We start from the raw sequence: 17,867 nt of genomic DNA, 5'->3' as shown, positions 1-17,867 counted from the left end.
CTGTTTCTCTGGAGAACTCTGACGAATACATATACCAAAGACTCCTCAAGTTACATCAGCCTAGGCTTCTCCTGGGAACTCAAGTTCCATGTGTCCAGGGGCCTAAATGTCATCTATATATCTCAAAGGCACTTTAAATTCAATGTGTTCAAAGTCTAACTTGTGATAGGCCCTCTTCTTCCAATGTTTCCATTCCAAAGAATGTTGTCACCATTTATCCAATTATTCAAGTCAAAAGCATAAGAGCCTTCTATTATAAATTTTTCTTTCTTACCCTCCACATCCAGTTCTTTACAAAGTCTGGTTGACTTTTACAATAAACTGAAGTATTTCTCAAGTTAGTCTTTTTCTCTTCATTTCTTTCACCTTCACTCTTGTCCAAGCTACCATCATGTCCACTGTAAAAATCTCCTAATTGATCTTCAGTTCTCTTTTGCCTCCCCTAACCACCCCCACCATTCATTCTTTACCCAATACCCAGAGTGATCTTTGAAACATAACAGCAACAACACAGATCATATCATTTATTTGCTTAAAACCCTTTAATGTCTTCCTTTTACTCTGAGGATAAAGTCCAAAATTCTCAACATGCCTGGTAAGATTCTGCCTGGTCCACCCACCTCTGTGGTCTCATCTCCGTCCACACTCTCCTCACCTTAGTGTTCTAGCTACACTAGTCTTTCCATTCCAGAAATCCACCGTGTTCTCTACATCTCAGGTCATTTGCACATGTGGGTCACAGTGACTGGCATGCTCCCCTCCCTCCTCCACTCCATCCTTAATTTATCCAGCCCCTCTAGGGGGCCATAGCAGTGTCTTTCATAGTATCCAACATAGTCTGGGGGATCAGGGAAGGCTTCTCTGAGGAAGGAGCAGCAGGGCTGAGATCTTTGCTGCTGTAAGTATACATGTCTGCAGTCCAAAAGCTTCAGTTAAAGTCTATTCTACTTTGTATATTAATAGGAACCTCATTCATTTCATTTGCATTAAGCCATGCTAATCCCAGAATTTTTTTAGAAAAGATATATCAAACACTCATATGGCACTTACCACATGCCAGCCACTGTTTTAAGGCCTTACATCTATCAATTCTTCAGAGCGGTCCTCTGAGGTGAGTACAATTTTTTTTCTTATTCCCATTGTACAGATGAGGTAATGGAGGCACCAAGTTGAGTGGCCTTCATGCTATGCCACCTTTGTATTGCCGTCTCTACTACAGAGAACTAAAGCCTAATCAGGGAACAGGAACTATGGCTTTGGCAGTAAGTGAAACTGGGTATAAATCCCGGCTGCATTAACTAACTTCTAACTTTTCCATTTTCTATGAAATGAAGGTAATATTATTTACCACAAAGCAGTGTTGTGAGAATTTAAATGAGATAATGAGTGTCAAAGTTTGGCCTATAGTAGGCCTTCAATAAATTTAGATCTGTTTTCTCTCTTCCAGTAATCAGAATTGAATTGATGTCTTTATGTAGCTGCAAACATACATAATATTTCATATGCATAATTAGACACTTACAAAAGAGGGCTTTACAGTTCTCAAAACTCTCACAAACATTGTGAGTGAGGTAGATGCCCCTTCACAAATGAACAAATTAAGACCTAATTTTATGCTGTTTTAGCATATATAAAATATTTATTGGGATGGGCACGGTGGCTCACACCTGTAATCCCAGAGCTTTGGGAGGCTGAGGAGGGTCTATCTCCTGAGGTCAGGAGTTTGAGACCAGCCTGCCCAACATGGCAAAGCTCCATCTCTCCTAAAAATACAAAAAGTAGCTGGGCATGGTGGCGCATGCCTGTAGTCCCAGTTAATCTCCTGAGGCAGGAGAATGGTTTGAACCCGGGGTCGGAGGTTGCAGTGAGCTGAGATTGCACCACTGCATTCCAGCCTGGGCAACGAAGACTCCATCTCAAAAAAAAAATGTATTCTATTTTTGCCTTGGCCAAGGGAGCTCTCACAAAAGTTGGGACACTTTTTCATGGCTTATATCTTAACTCTGAAGATTATATCACTGATCTATTTAAGGGAACAATGGTTAAATGCACAATTCAAAAAGAATTAGCACATTATGAGAAACTAAATATTCTGAATCATCTGTCTACAGCACAAAGTATATACCTTGAAGCCTTTAGACTATATCATAATTGCTAAAATTTAATCAGAAACTATGGAAGACACAGAGGATGAATAAAACAGACTCCTTGCACCTGAGGAACTCAGCCTACTAAAACAAACAGATTTTGAGCAAACTCTTAAAGCATAATATAATTAACATTTTTTACCTTTTTCTTGGAATAAATGGGCATTGAATTAATCAAAGAATTATTGCATGGGTAGGATAGAAAGGAATATTGCTGGCAAACACTGTAATTGAAACATAAAATTTTCATAGGCATAGATTCTTCTGCTGTTTGCCATCTCAGAACATGCTACCTTCATTCACCCAACCACTCACTGGGTAGACCTGGCTGTCCCGTTCTCTATCCTTCACCTCCTACTCATGTCCAACGTATCACCAAGTCCTATCAGTCCTTCTTTCAACATTTATTTAAAATTCATCCACTTCTATCTCCATGACCACTATGTTATTCCAAACGACTGCGCTACTGAAGGCCCTACTGTGATTTTGTTATCACTTTTAGACTAAAGTCAAATTTCCTAATACACTGGAAGGTCTATATACTTTGACCCAGACATAGCTCTTTAGTCTCATACTGAAGCCCATCACCCCTCAGTCACTGAATATATTAGGCTTCTTTCATTTCCCCACTGCCACTGCAGGACCTCTTAAGGCGCTGTTCCCTCTGCTTGGACTGCCATTCCCCACATTCTTAGCCCAGGTCCCTCCCAATATTAACTAAAACAACCTGAAAATCTTTAAAGGCCAATTGGTCAGAGTGTCCTGCTCTGACCCCACATTCCCACATTACACTAGATCTGCCACTATATGCTCTCCTCTCCTGCGTAGTATTTATCACACTTTTTACTTACTCTTTTAGTTGCCTATTTGATAATTAACTGTCTTAGGCAGAAGCTTCATGAGAACAGGAATGGTGCTGGGGTTGTGGATTCTACATATTCCTAGCATCTAGCACAGTGCCTAGTGTTACATTCCACTAAGATAAATGCAATTTGATATGATCTGTGTTTTAGTAATAGATAGAGGTATGCTTTTTGATTATAGTTTTATAGGATAATGCTTCAAAATGAAATGAAAATTCTCTCCTCTGATTGTCAGGAGAAAAAATCGCTTTGTTGCACAGAGAATGTTCAAAATGCTTCTAAAAGAAAAGTCAAATTTAGTTCAACAGAATTTTCTATAGTCTAGCCTTTCTCCTCATTAAAGTTAAGTTTCTCTGTAATACAAAGAGGTCTCGCAGAAACAGACTGGATTTTCTAGCACAGCAGTGCTCAACTGCATTGTTAATTCAATTGACTCTTCATGAAAATACAAAGTCAAAACTTGAAACCAAGTATTTAGAATATTATTATATTAGAATAATTTCATTTCTATCATATTAATTAAAAGGTATCTAAGTGTTCTGAGTAGCTAATTCTTTATATCCAAATTCTAATTATTAAACATTGTAATGTCTTGTTCTTTGGATGGGTACCTAAGAAGTTCAGGGTGTAAGGGTGTCAAAACAGTAAATTTCTTAAATTTTACCTGTATGGTTCAACTTCAAAGAAAGACATCAAGTCTGGAAAGCAAAACAGTCCTTGAGTCGAGAAGCAAAAGTTCTGACCTTCCCTAGTTACTGTAAACATTTATTTTACCTGATAAGTGAAAGTGAAAAAGGGAGCTAATATTGCCAGAGCAGATTTCCCAGCATTGCTATCTGTCTCATCTTTCATGCCTACCCAGTATTGACAAATTCACTTTGAAATTTAGGTTTAGGTAGCAGAAAGCCTCACCTATCATTTACCCTTTGGTTGAGCAAGGGTCATGCAACTTCTAAAAGCCAAATCATCTTGTATCCAAGGAACTTATTTAAATCTACATCCACCCTGTACCACAGATAAATGAATGTAGCTTTTACACTACAATCAGTCTAATATTACCTTTATATTAAATTATCTTAATTTCCCCAACAATGCCATTCTTGTCATATTTTGTCAGTGAGAGCGCTTGTTGGTCTATAGCATGAGTTCTCACAGAAATTAGCTTCCATAAAAGTATTCAGTCTGAGGTAGCTCTTAAAGAAGAAACCAACAATAACAGCAGAACTGTACTTGACTATTTCCTATTGCTAGTGCTAATATTTTGGCATTTCCTTTTTTCCTCTACTCAGATATAGCTTACAGATAATATCTAGGAAGAACTAGAAAAGTTAAGATAAATAACCAAATACTAAGGTCTTTTCCCATTTCTGAAAAGATTACATGCTTGCTAATATAAGAATTAAAGCAGCCATTTGATGAGGTATAAAGGACTGGTCATAAGATTTGAATATGCGATTCTGTTTACAGACTTTCTAGCTCTGCTCTTAGAAGAAAACATAGTCATCTTAAACATAAATTGCCACATAAATTTTAGTTCATATTTTCCCAAAGAGTAGTTTCCAGAATGCACAGGGATATGTAGCATACATGATATTAACATAGTGAACTCTTTCTGCTCCACATTTTAATGCATGATACTTAATCTGTCATGAGTTCTGGATGCAGTAAGTTCCATTCATTATAATAGATACTGGACCATTCCCAGAGGTACTTTTTTCTTATTCTTAGAATAATTATTTTCACTTTCTTTAAACTAACTCACATAACTAAAAAATAGCTTCAATAACCTTAAAGCACACTGTATAACATGTTTAAAGAAAACTCAAAAGTTGAGTCATTAAAGCTACATTTTTCAGATCTTAAATGTTGCTTATATACTTCTTAGGAGTACAAATGTAAATACTTTCAAGAAAATCCCAGAACGCTATCTAAATATAAATCGAAACTGGAGGATCTTGAACTATAAACTAAATGGCAATCTTTTATTAAAAACATACCCAAATTTCTTTACTTTGTCAAAACTAAAACTTTTTAGCCCAGTGTTCATGAATGTGATATATATCATCAATTCAAATATTCTTCCACTGAGTTACAAAACACTCTTAGTTTTACTATACCCTGGGCATTTAACTAAAACCATCCACATATGCTCTGTAAGATACTCAAAGTACAGGGATACTTAAATCCACTGGGAATTCTCCTCTGTCTGATTAATAAATTTGAGGAGAACACCTCTACTTTTAGATAATTGACTCTACTCCTTCAAAATCTAAAGCTATGCTTATATTCCATTCAATTCCCTAGTTTCTTTTAGTAACTTTGTTCTAAAAATACTCCTTAACTAAAATGGTCAAATTAAGAAGAAAAGGTAAGACACAACATTTTTTCTTTTTCAATTGATAATGGTACAGCCCAAACTCTTAGCCATTCACATCTGCTGCACTGAAGTGATGTTCCTTCTTTGATTAGTCAAAAATTTTGTGGGTTTTTTATTTGTTTTCAAGATAAACAAAAATCTTTAATAGTGTAATATTGAGAATGTATTTCTGAACTTTCATATTTTTTCCTAAGACAGATTATGTCAATTCTTCATTATAGTCCATGATCAACCTGGAGATATAAATAACTAAACACATTTTACCGGCTGTATTTGCAATGTTTCCCTTTCTTATTATTCACTGTCCTAATTTTATGTTAAACCTAAAATTATCTGTAAAAGAAAACTGCAATCAGGACCTGGGTAAATAATTTCAATGTTTGACATTATACTGAATTGATCATTTCTAAAATGAGGGAAAAAAGTTATCCAAGTAGTATTTTCAAACATTTTAATTTTTAATGAATAAACAAACAACACAATAAAAATAAGAAAGTAAGCATTATTTTAACCCTGCAAATATTCATGTAAAAACAGCTGTACCTTAATTATTTATCCAGTCCTGTGCAGGCTTTCCTGACTTGTTTGGAATGGCAGACCCGTTTAACAGCTTTGATTTATATGAAACTTTAGAGATCTAGACATTGATTTAAAGACCAGTGGGAGTGAACGAGACAAGCCAATCAACACCACCACCTCACCCCAACACCTCCTTCTGTCCAACTTGCGTCAGCTCTTGAAAAAAAAAAAAGAGAAGCTAAGTCAGTTTACTGTTGTACATTTGGATTAAACATCAGTTACACCAATTTCTATTTGCTTTTAGAATTTTGGCTTTCATACAATAAAATAATCACTGAAAGTTTTAGCTTGGTTGGTGTCATTCTCTATTAAGATTTTACTAGGTTGGTTGACTGATGAATCCAGAAATATTCCGTTTTCAAAAGACTTACGAATTGAAGCCAAAGCAAAACAATACAGTAACAATAGTTACGAGGTCAGATTGTTTAATGAAACATATTCGAAATCTCCAGAAAATATTGATTACATAGTGAAAGAGTTATTTTCTTTTGAGTTGTTGATCTTTTCAGAGAAAATTTTACAGAATGACAAACACTTCCAAACGGTACAGTTACTCAAGATGCCATGAAGTTGGAAATCACAGGCCAATATCAGCCACCACTCCTACACCAACGGCAGTGTGCTGAGTAGGCAAAAGGCTGTTTGGCATTTTAAAAGAATTTTTAAGTAGGTATTTTCGGCATTAAAAAAAAAATCTACTTGGCTCTCAACATGTCAGAGGTAGGGTTTTTAACTCTGCCATATTTTATATGTTGGCAAATCATTTATTTATTCTGCTATTAAAATGTATCAACTAGAAACTATTCTGAAAGTGAGGAAAGAAAAATCACAAACGAATCAAGAATTGAGGGTTCTTTGCCTTTTAAGTATTTATGACATGAATGAACAATCTAATAACCAATCAGAAGCAATGCTAGATTACAACAGATGTGTCAATTCCTATTTCTATAAAAGAAAACTGAACATTGCTCCTCGAGTAAGATATTCTTAAGTCGATGCAAGACATTAAACATTAAACAAAATGTGTAGTTAACAATTTTTTTTCCTTTCCAAATGTGCCCGTTTGGTCTATTAACTGTATAGTATGGCAAACTTACTTTTACTTGTCTCTTAGCTCATTGTCTATTTTTTAGAGTTACCCCATAGTTTTGTCTTTTATCAGATGAGAAGTATTCTGGTCTAGGGGAACAATGATAATAACAAATGTACTAATTTTAACGGTAGGGAAATCTCAAAAAAATTCCTTTTAAAATTTCTATTTCCATCATTTAATAGTGATGTTTCCAATTTAAGATTTCTTCCTGTTTGCAAAGTTACCAGATAAATAAAAGATTAACCATGCAAAAAATTGCAATAATTGTTAGAAAATCAAATCTATTCTGGTAAAATTTCATTTAATAGTGGGTCAATCAAACAAGAATGAATGCACTCCAATATGTTAATTTGATATTAAATTATAATATCATTTAAAATAGGGTGGAGATAAATGTATAGATCGTTAAAGTTTTACTCTTCCTAAAATTGTAAGCTTTGGCTTTGTTGTAATTCTGATCTTCAAGTATAGTAAATAAGTATAGTAAATTAGCATTGGATAAAAATTAAAAGCACACATAAGAGACTTCTATTGAAGAGTTTAATCATGTTTCTTTTAAACCTACTCTACATAGCAAAATTCTTATTACAAAACTTTTCTAACACTGACTTAAAAATCAGATATATACACATGAAAACTAATTTGGCAAAAGTTAATAAATTAAAACAATTAAGTATCTGGTTCATCGTTTGATTATTTTTTTCCCTAGATCATTTGACATTTTCAGATGTGGCCAAAATTAATGAAGAAATATATGGTCTGCTCTCAACAAAACTCACGATAACTTTTCTTTCATAAGCAAAACACAGACTTAATCATTATAATTTAATGTTCTGAATATTTATTAAAATCATACCACAATGTAATCTCATGCGCATTTGCTAATAGACTTGTGCTGTTTTGAATTTTAATGCATGGCACATGCAACATTCAGTTAGGCTCATGCTTGTTTCATGTACCATAGTAGAAAGAGCTAATCATCAGAATATGGGCAGACCTTAAAAATGAATAAAATGAAAAATACGTAAGTAGTGAATAATGAAGCAAGTCTGGGAATGAGATGACAAACACTTTAACTTGACCTTCACATAAGAAATTAAAATACGTGCCACCATGAATAGATATATGAGATTTGGTCTGTGTGTCTATAGGGGTAGGGGCTGGGGGTAAGATACATCCACATAAAGGGAGACTTGGCTTCCCAGACTAGAACCTAATTAGTGTCAGCAGAACTGCACAGCATGCTCCAGGACTCCAGGAAATAAGGAGTCCCTAGGGACTGAGGACATTCAAGATTTCAGAGAGCCCACAGACCTTGAGCCGGCTATTAAAAGTCCATGTGAGATTCTAGTAGGTGGAGAGGAAAAGGAAAGACATCCTAGATGAAAAATACCCTTGTAATTCTGATCTTCAAGTATACTAAATAGTTACAGTAAATTAGCATGTTGGATTAAAATTAAAAGCTAAAAATTAAAATGCCAGAAGTATATTCTGGCAACAGTGAGAATCATTCTGGCTCCAGTAGAGACCTTCTGGAGCAGAATAGGAGAACAGAATGGAATAGTACAGACTGCAAAAGGTGTTAAGTCTAGGGAACTCAGATTTTTAGTGATGAAGATCTTTTGAAAACTTCTGAAGAAAGTAAGAAAATCAGCATAGTAAAAATGTAGGAGAGATGATGGTGTGGAGGTGGTGGTGGAGGTGGAGGTGGGTACAAGGAGGCCAGTAGGAAGGTGGACTGATAGTTTGGGTTTGGTGATGTTTGCCTATCTGAGAATAATGGCAGAAGGAAAGGTAGATGGACAAAATTTAAATTGGAACCAATGGTAATTTGACTCTTTCTCTTGTATTCCTATTTCTTTTTATCACTTTCACTAGCTCACAATGCTATGAATTTTAAGTGATCATTTTATGAAAAACAAGAACTAGCAATAAAATCTTCATTTTCCTTACATAGAGAAAGAGAACGTATGGTGATAATTCATCCATTTCAACACCCGTTTCATCAATCTATGACTATCACCTTCAAATAGTGTAGAGAAGGTCTTAGAATGTACATCCCAATGTAATGTTATCTATTGAAAATACAAGAATGTTGGCTCAAAATACAGTGATTCAGATTATACCTGTACATTGAATAAGAAATTTTCTTATACATATTTAAAATCATTGATTATATGGTTTAAAATTTCTACCTCCAACAATGACCTTAAAGAGAAAGTTCCAGCGGGATCAAGTTAAAATTAGTCAACAATTAAAAAAAAAAATCTTAGACCATCATGGTATTTTGCAACAACAGTGGGAGAGATAAACTGTTGTTCTCATCATGACTATACCTAAATTTCTAATTTTAGTCATAGGACAAAATAATATTTGAAAATAAAATTTGATTGTAGCCAAATTGGAAGAAGACATTTAGAAACAGTAATGACTAAGAAACAAATTACGTATTTTTTAATACTTTTGTAATGCCTTTGTTTCTGTAGTCATTGCTTTTCTTTGCTCTCACTTCAATTTCCCTTTAGGTCATCTCCCTTTTTTCTTGCTTCCATTTGTTTTTAACTTTTCTATACAACATTGTATTTATGATGCCTTATTCTCCAAGAAGTTACCTTTTACCATAGATTCATAAACTCAAAATCTAATTGATTTTTTTAATCACATCATAGGTAAATGTCTATCTGACCTCCCAGGTCTTTCCTAAAAAGTGGAAAATACTAGCAGGACTGCAGAAAGAAACAATATTTTGATTACTTCTCTTTAATATGGATTTGCTGTCTGCCTTTTGGTTTTCAGACTTACAGTGTTAAAGAGAATTTGTGATCTTTTTTGATGCCATTGTTTTGGCACTTCAAATTCTTCATTTTATTTATCTTTTAATATAGATACTTGCAAAAAAAGAAAAATAGAGAAAATCCATAGAAAAATGTTACAGAAATCTTCCTAAATTATTCAAATAGCAGAATTCTCTGCCATGATAAAGGGGAGTCAAGCACTTCTATACCTGAGCTGTCATATTATTTGTATCACTTGTAAAGTAATGAAAACTTAGGTACACTATAGGCATCTCTTTACATGGTTCTGTAATTATTAACCTCAACTTACAAAATAAAAAATTGGAAAGAAAAGAAGAGATAATTAAATGTTACCCCCCCCCCAAAGCCACATATAAAATTAATTGCAAACAAAGAAGTAAAGATCAATAATTTTCTAATTTGCTTTGGCAAAGCCTCTCAGATTTCCGTGGAAGCTTGAGCCACTTCTATTTTTTTTAAGACACCAAATATACATATATATCTTTACATTGTTTTAATCCAAAATGGGATTACTAAAATGTAGTGCATTTTAAACATTTCTATTTAACAAAACAACATCTTAACACACATACAATACAAATGACTACATGATTAGGATCATTTGATGATACCTTCAAAAAATCTAAATTTGAGACCCTCCCAAATATGAAGCCCCAAAGAGCTTTCAGCCCAGGCCCCTGGGAGAGGCTCTGATTTTCCATTCTAAGAAACCCCACCAAGTGAAATGCAATGACCCACAAGTTTTGAGGAAATTGCTTAGCTGATCGCACGCCCCTCTCTTCAACCCAACCTAAACCACCTTTACAGTTATATAATGGAGCATTCTGGAAATGTTTGAATAGTCAACTACTATGTTGCAAAATTAGCAAACAAGTTGGGTTCAGGTTGACAAATTTATTGACTTTGCCACAGACCTAAATAGAAAATTGCTTTTAGCCTCAGCTGACAAAACAAGAAAATTAAATTTAAAAAAAATCTGGTTAGACAACAGCCCATGATGTCTATATTTTGCCTCTGTCTTTCAGCTTTGAAAAAGATCCTTCTGGTCCACTTCATTTATTGATCCCACACTGAAATGATGCAATGAAAAGTATCACAAGTTCATTTCAGGCTTCCACCTAAGCAGAAATGTAATGTAACAAGGTCTATAGGACTTATGGGTGATTACAACTTAAATAATGTACTGAAATTCTAAATGTTAAATTAGAACTTTTAGAAGCTTGCTTTAAAGAATAATTTCTAGCCTTTACAATGCCTGCTTCAGAAAACAGCACTGCTAAGAGATGTATAATTATAATAAGTATAACAATACTTCCTGAAAACTGACTCACCTTGTTAACGTAAGTTCTTCATACAGAATACATATTATGGCAGTGCTGGGCTGGGTTGACTCTCTAGTTCATAGCAATTGATAGTTTAAAAAATTACATTCTTCTTAGATCACAGCATATTAATTTCCATGACTCTCTTTCATACTCCTGCCTGTCCCTACCAGAACAATTTTGGTGCATTTTGATTTTGTAATTTCATTAGTGATTGGACTTTGTAAACCTGTTATCATCTTGCTTAAATTTGGACTTTTGGTAGTTTAAGCTGTGACCCAATATGCTGTGTGGATAGACTTTAAAAGCAAGGGGGCCCTCCTAAATGGTGATAATGCTAACATATGCTTCAAAGAATCAGGATCCCTACTAACTAAAGATATGTTCAGGCTGGCCTTTTTACTATCCTATCCAGAATGTTAGAAATAAGAAATGCATGTTCACTAGAAAATGTCTTTCAAAGGAATCTGAGCAGAGAGAGAGAAATAATAGTGTCATCGACATTTCCTCATTCACTTTTTAATGAACTCGGGAGGATTTCCGATTCAGGTCTCCTCAGTAGAGAAGAGGGCAGGCTTCTGCCTGAAAAGCTTATTTCTACTGCTGGACTCCAAGCAACTCCCAGGTGGGGCCATGGTGTAGTCAGAGCCCTTCACAGGGACACTTGTTGCCTAATGCACCCATTCTTCACCACAAGAGTTTGCAGTGCCCAGCATGGGACATTAACTGAGCTTTTTGTACTTTATGGTTGCTTTAGTTAGGAATTATAATTCTTGGAAGGCTGGGTATAAAATTGGTAGCACCAGTCTTTCTTTAAATATAGGAAAAATAAATTCAGAATAGAATGCAATTTCTATTCAGAAAAGTAAATGTTTTGACTTCATTTGGTGGGACAGCAGCAGAGGGCAGACTTTGGACAGATGGTATATTTAGGTCTGGGGATGGATTCAAGTATGTTTAGATGGCCGATTTGCAGTAATTATAAGTAATCTCCTTTTTTGTTTACCTTGATTAATATTAGACTATGCCTCGTGCATAATAGGTACTATATAAACACTGAATGAATGAAAATCTTTATTAAAGGCACTGATTCAATTTGTGCATTCAAAATCTTTCTTTAAAACTTATTTATGTATGAGGTTGCAGCAAGAGACATTCTAATAATTATTCAGTTGATGGGTCCTGCTATATATTAAAATGTTCCTTCTTATCCTCAGAGCCAATTGTGAAATGGTAAATATTCATGCTATATGCAAGGACCCATTAGTTGCTTTAGAGAGAGCTACCTTACTTCAGTATTAAGCAGTAATTACAAATGCTGTGTTCAAGAAAATAAGGACATAGGGCAATTATAATTAAAATAAGTTATAAATGGTGAGATAGAAAATCTAATAATAATAAGGTCCCTATGTTGTTTCAAAGATTATGTTGTTCTCACTCATAAGTGGGAGTTGAACAATGAGAAGACATGGGCATAGGGAGGGGAACATCGCACACCGGGGCTGTCGGTGGGTAGGGGGCTAGGGGAGGGATAATTACATTAGAAGAAATACCTAATGTAGGTGACAGGTTGATGGGTGCAGCAAACCACCATGGCATGTGTATACCTATGTAACAAAACTGCACATTCTCCACATGTACCCCAGAACTTAAAGTATAATATAAAAAAATAAATAAATAAAATAAAATAAAAATTATATATACAACATATAAAAATATATGCAAAGAGAAATCATGTATATCAAAATGTTAATCGTGGTTATTTCCAGAATGTGGAAATGTAGATAGTGTCTATTTTATTTAATTTATATTTGCCGGCTAGCCTTTAAAAAATACAGATTACTTTTATTATCAAAAAAGAATAAACATAATTAGAAACAAAAGCAACAAAACAAAGAGTTCCTATCTTAGGTTTTTCAACAATTGTTAATCAAATCCTGGGCATCAGCCACTAGCTAAATCTCTAGTTTGGGGTACTTAACCAGCAAACAATCAACTCCCTTAAAAAATCTTTGATTCTGAATGGGCATTTATGAGCTATTTAGAATCTAGATAAAATTATACATCTCCAGTTTGTTCTGAAAGAATAGGAAAAAAATGATTGTTTTTTCCCCATCTGCAAGAGATATTCTAAATAGATCTCAAAATATTGTTGAGAAAAATGGGCATATAATATTTTTTACAATGCTGTGAGATAATCAGTTTCTATTATGGCAGAATAAAGAATCATCTCATTCATTCAACAAATATTACTGAACACCTACATGTGCCAGATTTTATGCTAGGGGCTAAGGCAAAGAGACAATTAAAAAATAAAAGACCCAATCTGTCCTCTCAAGACCTAGTCTTTCAAGTGAATTCATTGCTTATGTAGGTCATGATGATGTAACAGGATGCACAAAATGCCCATGACATCTGAGGGGCAGGAGAAGTGTGGCACCCAACTCAGCTTGAAAGGGGCAGAGAAGCTACTGGAGGAAGTAACAGCTGGGCTAAAGCTGAAAGAACAAGTAGAAGTTGGCAGGAGAAATGCGATGGGGAGCAGACTGCAGGCAGAGCAGATGGCACAAGCAAAGGCAAGGAGGCAAGAAGCAGTTACTGGCAGCTGGGTGTGTCTGAAAGAATGGAAAACACCACTGGAAAGGTCAGTGCAGGGATCACAGAGGGCTGTGGATACCATGTCTTTTCTTTGTTATGTTTAATTCATATGAGTTCATTAAAAAAGTCCAGCTCAGCAGTTCCACATAGAGCTTGAGATTTCAGATACATGAAGAAAATGTGTTTTGTTAGAAATTGTGATAATAAAGGTTACTGCAAACAGTAAAAACCACCTGGGTAGCATGAGGCAATCCTTCTTACATTGCATCCCTAGAGAGAGTGTTTATGTGGACCTGGTCCTCTGCTTTGTGTTTGGACCATCAGGATTATTGTATTAGGCTAAGAACAGAAAAGCTTAGGTTCATGAAGTATTTTGCTTCAAATGATGTAAACTATGTCAAAAAAAAAGCTAATTGCAAGTCTTACAGGAGTTGAATATTTAACTATAGAAATCCTGACTCTTCCTTCCTAGATATTTGAAGTTGATTTTTTAAGTTAGACTCTAAATTTCAACATATTTCAACTTGTCTTAATTATTTTAAAATCCACCTAAGTGAAGATCAATGCTTGAGTTAATTATATATGAGCAATTTTCCAGTAATATTAATTAATATCTTAATTTGCAAGCATTTGTATTCCTTAATTATTTCTTAATAGGGTCTAGTATAGTGTTACAAATAACAGTTGAAAGACTGATATGTGCTTATTTGGATGGGTAATCTGATTTTTACATGTGAATAAGATAATCATATTGACTTAAATAGTTTTGCTTGCATCTTTTCTTTCTCTTTAAATTAAAGGCTGATGGCATTTCCTTTGATGTTTGCTTAAGACTTTTAGCATTAGCTTTTTCTGAGGAATCCTGAGAGGAGCTTCACTGTTTTTGTCTTGAAACTGTCTGTTCATCCCTTTTTATCTACATGAGAAGTCTTCTGACACCCTATTGATCTGAATGTCTGAACATGTTCTCTTCTGTTATGCTAACAGTGCTGGACTTTGATTCAGAAGATCTGGGTTCTAATTCTGACTCCCTTAATTACTAGCTGTGCTATCAACAATTTGGCAAACTGTATGAGCTTTTTTCTCATTTATAAAATAGTATATAGTTCCTAGGGTGACAACAGAACTATTGGTGGCAGCAGAAAAAATGTACACATTCTTTTATTTTAGTAAATTAAAGCAAGGAATTTTACAAACCTAAAATAAACTATAAACATGACTGGAGTTCAAACTAGCCAAATTTCTTTCTCCCTGTGGAACTCTTTTTTGCCATTGTTTGGATTAAAAACCTTAACAATGTCAATAAGTAGTAATTACACTTAAAAAGGGGTCAGAGAAATATCAAAGTGGTCATCCAAAAGAAATGTTGGGCATAAAATTCTGACATGTCGATATGAAATCTCAATTCTGAATGTTTCAATTTCACTAATTCTCCTCAGCAAAATTTTCACCAAATGTGAATTGGAATGAGCTGTCTTTAGTATTTTTTAAATTCCCTTTCCTGTTTTTAATCAATTAGTCAATTAACCAATTATTCCATCAGTGAGTAATCTTTGAATATCTATTATGCACCCAGAATGGTTGACATCAGTGTCTCTATGTCTTTTGGCTTTCCTTCTGCTTCCTCACATTGGCCCTGTTTTATTCTGACTGACCATAAGCCTTAAGATAACCTGGGAGCGGTACAGCTGAGCTGATATTCACAAGAGTTCTGTTGACATATACATATGTACATTAATTTATTAATTATATGTTATATAAACAAAGAGATCTGCATACCTATATCTATGTCTGTATTTATATTTATTACAAAGCACAGTCCTTTATTTTCTATTCAAATGAGCTCAGCTTTCATCCTGTGTTCAGATGCTATGTTCCTCTAAGTTCATTATTGTTTTCTCGCTGTAATTCCGAACTCTTTTTCTCAAATATGGATCTGCCCAGTGAAATGGAGAACGCATTGACTCTGGAGTTCAAACTCAAGGATTCGGATCCAATCCCCACTCTGCTGCCTAGGAGCTGAGAGACCTTAGATAAGTCAAGTTAACCCCTTCCTCCTTCGTGCTGTCTGTGCCTCTTGTAAGCCTCACTGTTGAGCTTAAGGGTTGCACTGTAACATATTTGTTTACATGCCTGCCCTTCTAGACTCTGAAGTCTTCAAACACAGACACTGTGTCTTATTCAGCACAGCACAGAGTCAAATAGTAGATTCTGGAGCTCCACTGCCTAGACTTAAATCCGACTTCTGTCTTTTATCCTGTCTGACTTTGGGCAAGTTATTTGCCATTTCTGTGCCTCAATTTCCACATCTACAAGAAGGAGATAATAATAGTGCCTACCTCACAGTGCTGTTATGAGGATTAAGTAAGTTAATATTTGTAGAGCATTGAGAATAGCATCTGGCACATAGTGAACATTTGTGAGCATTTGTTATACATGCATATTTAAAGAATTGTCTCCGACTTCAATACCTAATATGATACCTATTTAATAAGTCTTTTTTGAATAAGTAAAGTCATGCAAATATTCTGGAACTCAGTTTTCTCTTTAATACTGGGTCTAATGAAAACTTAGACAAGGTTATTGTGAGGGTTAAATGATGTATTGGATATACAGCATTATAAACATACAAGGTATTTCTATTGTTCTCTTTTATAAAAGTGAAATGACATTAGCAAAATAGATTATAGAATTAAATTAGCTTCAACACTTTTTGCTTTGAAAGTGTATTGTTACTGTGTATTAGACTATTATTTCATTTGTTATACTATTGGTTGGCATTGGGGAAAAGGTGAAAAATGTGAGGATTTGACCCTGACCCCTGGAATCTCAGAAAACAACCTCATAACAAGGCACAGTTTGCAATATGTGTTTGTTTAATATTAACCAACCTGTGAAGCTGAACAGCCCCATGGTACATATTTACCCCTGAACCTGTCATCAGCGCCAGTGTTTAAACATGCAAGTGTACTGGCAGATTTGGGGGGTTGGTTGGCTTTGCTTTGGGTTAATCTTTTTTGTGAGATTGATAAAACATGAAGACCCAAAGATGTACCACGACACACTTTCCAAATGCTAAAGTAAGTGACCTACATTTCACTTACACTGTACCATTTGATGTTGCTGAGCATTTTAGTACTAATTGCCAAAACAGCCACACAGTTTTGGTCTAATCACATTCAGTAGAATCAAATATAAGACATTTTTAACCATTATGAATCAGTGCATGGATTAGCTGGCAGCAAGAATGGATGAGTGGCTCTCTTTGAGGCAGTTTCTTGATCAAACAAGACAACATGCTTGTCTTGGACAAGATACATGGGAATCTCCCATCTTTACATCTCTTAAATTCAAGGCAGTCTTGCAAGCACGCATACATGCTACTTCTCATTAATTTGAGGTTAACCTGGCTAAGATTGCTTAGAATTTGAGCTGAAGACTAAAAGGCTGTGGTGTCAAATACTTTATTAGGTCCAGTTTCACTCATTCTTTGAGATTTAGAAATGAGGAGTTTTATTCATTTCAGTGTGCAGAAATAGATCACGTACCATGGCTTTGTGGCATGAGTTTTCACCTAAAATGCTTAAAAAACAATTTTCTTCCAAAGCTTTGCATTATCTCATGTAATCACAGTTATTCTATGTTATGGTTGCTAAAATTATTTGAGAATAATTGAATAGAAGATGTATATGAGATAGTATACTGTATTAACTAGATTTTTGGGCAAAATGACTTTTCAAGGATTATAAATGGCTAAAGGATATACACACACACACACACACACACACACAGAGAGAGAGAGAGATTGAGAATATGAATCATATTGAGATGGCCTTCCTTTTATCTCTTGAGTAGACTGGTAAATTAAGACCACTTTTTGCTCGTTATTCAACTCTTCCCTTCCTCTCTTCCATCCTTCCCTTTCTTCCTTTTTTATTTTTGCACAGAGCAGTAACTTAGTAAAGAAGGCATGTGTCTAGTTTATTTACTTTTCTTCAATGAGATAATTTACAACCTTAGAACATGGCCTGGGATAGAGTAAGAGCTAAATAAATATTAGTTGCTGTTGTTG

The 17,867-nt window shown here is 34.8% G+C and overlaps 1 protein-coding gene across 8 annotated transcripts in view; it reads right to left on the bottom strand.

The window, feature by feature from the left end:
- Positions 1 to 17,867, bottom strand: part of SLC38A4 (solute carrier family 38 member 4) — a 61,288-nt gene that overhangs the window by 32,969 nt on the left and 10,452 nt on the right. The window contains exons 1-2 of one of the 8 annotated variants that reach the window (XM_009425541.5): positions 11,207 to 11,345; positions 5,931 to 6,122 (exon numbers count right to left, since the gene is read on the bottom strand). The exons of 3 other annotated variants lie outside the window; for them this stretch is intronic. The gene's annotated coding sequence lies outside the window, so the exon portion shown is untranslated. Of the gene's footprint in view, positions 1 to 3,674; positions 3,745 to 5,930; positions 6,123 to 11,206; positions 11,346 to 17,867 lie in introns of those variants that run through there. 4 more of the 8 variants (XM_016923569.4, XM_009425540.5, XM_054664328.2 and 1 more) reach the window with 4 other exon arrangements.

Source organism: Pan troglodytes, chromosome 10, assembly GCF_028858775.2.
Source record: "Pan troglodytes isolate AG18354 chromosome 10, NHGRI_mPanTro3-v2.0_pri, whole genome shotgun sequence".
Lineage (NCBI taxonomy): Eukaryota > Metazoa > Chordata > Mammalia > Primates > Hominidae > Pan > Pan troglodytes.
Note: the sequence above shows the minus strand (reverse complement) of the source record. Positions and strands in the feature narration are given on the sequence as shown.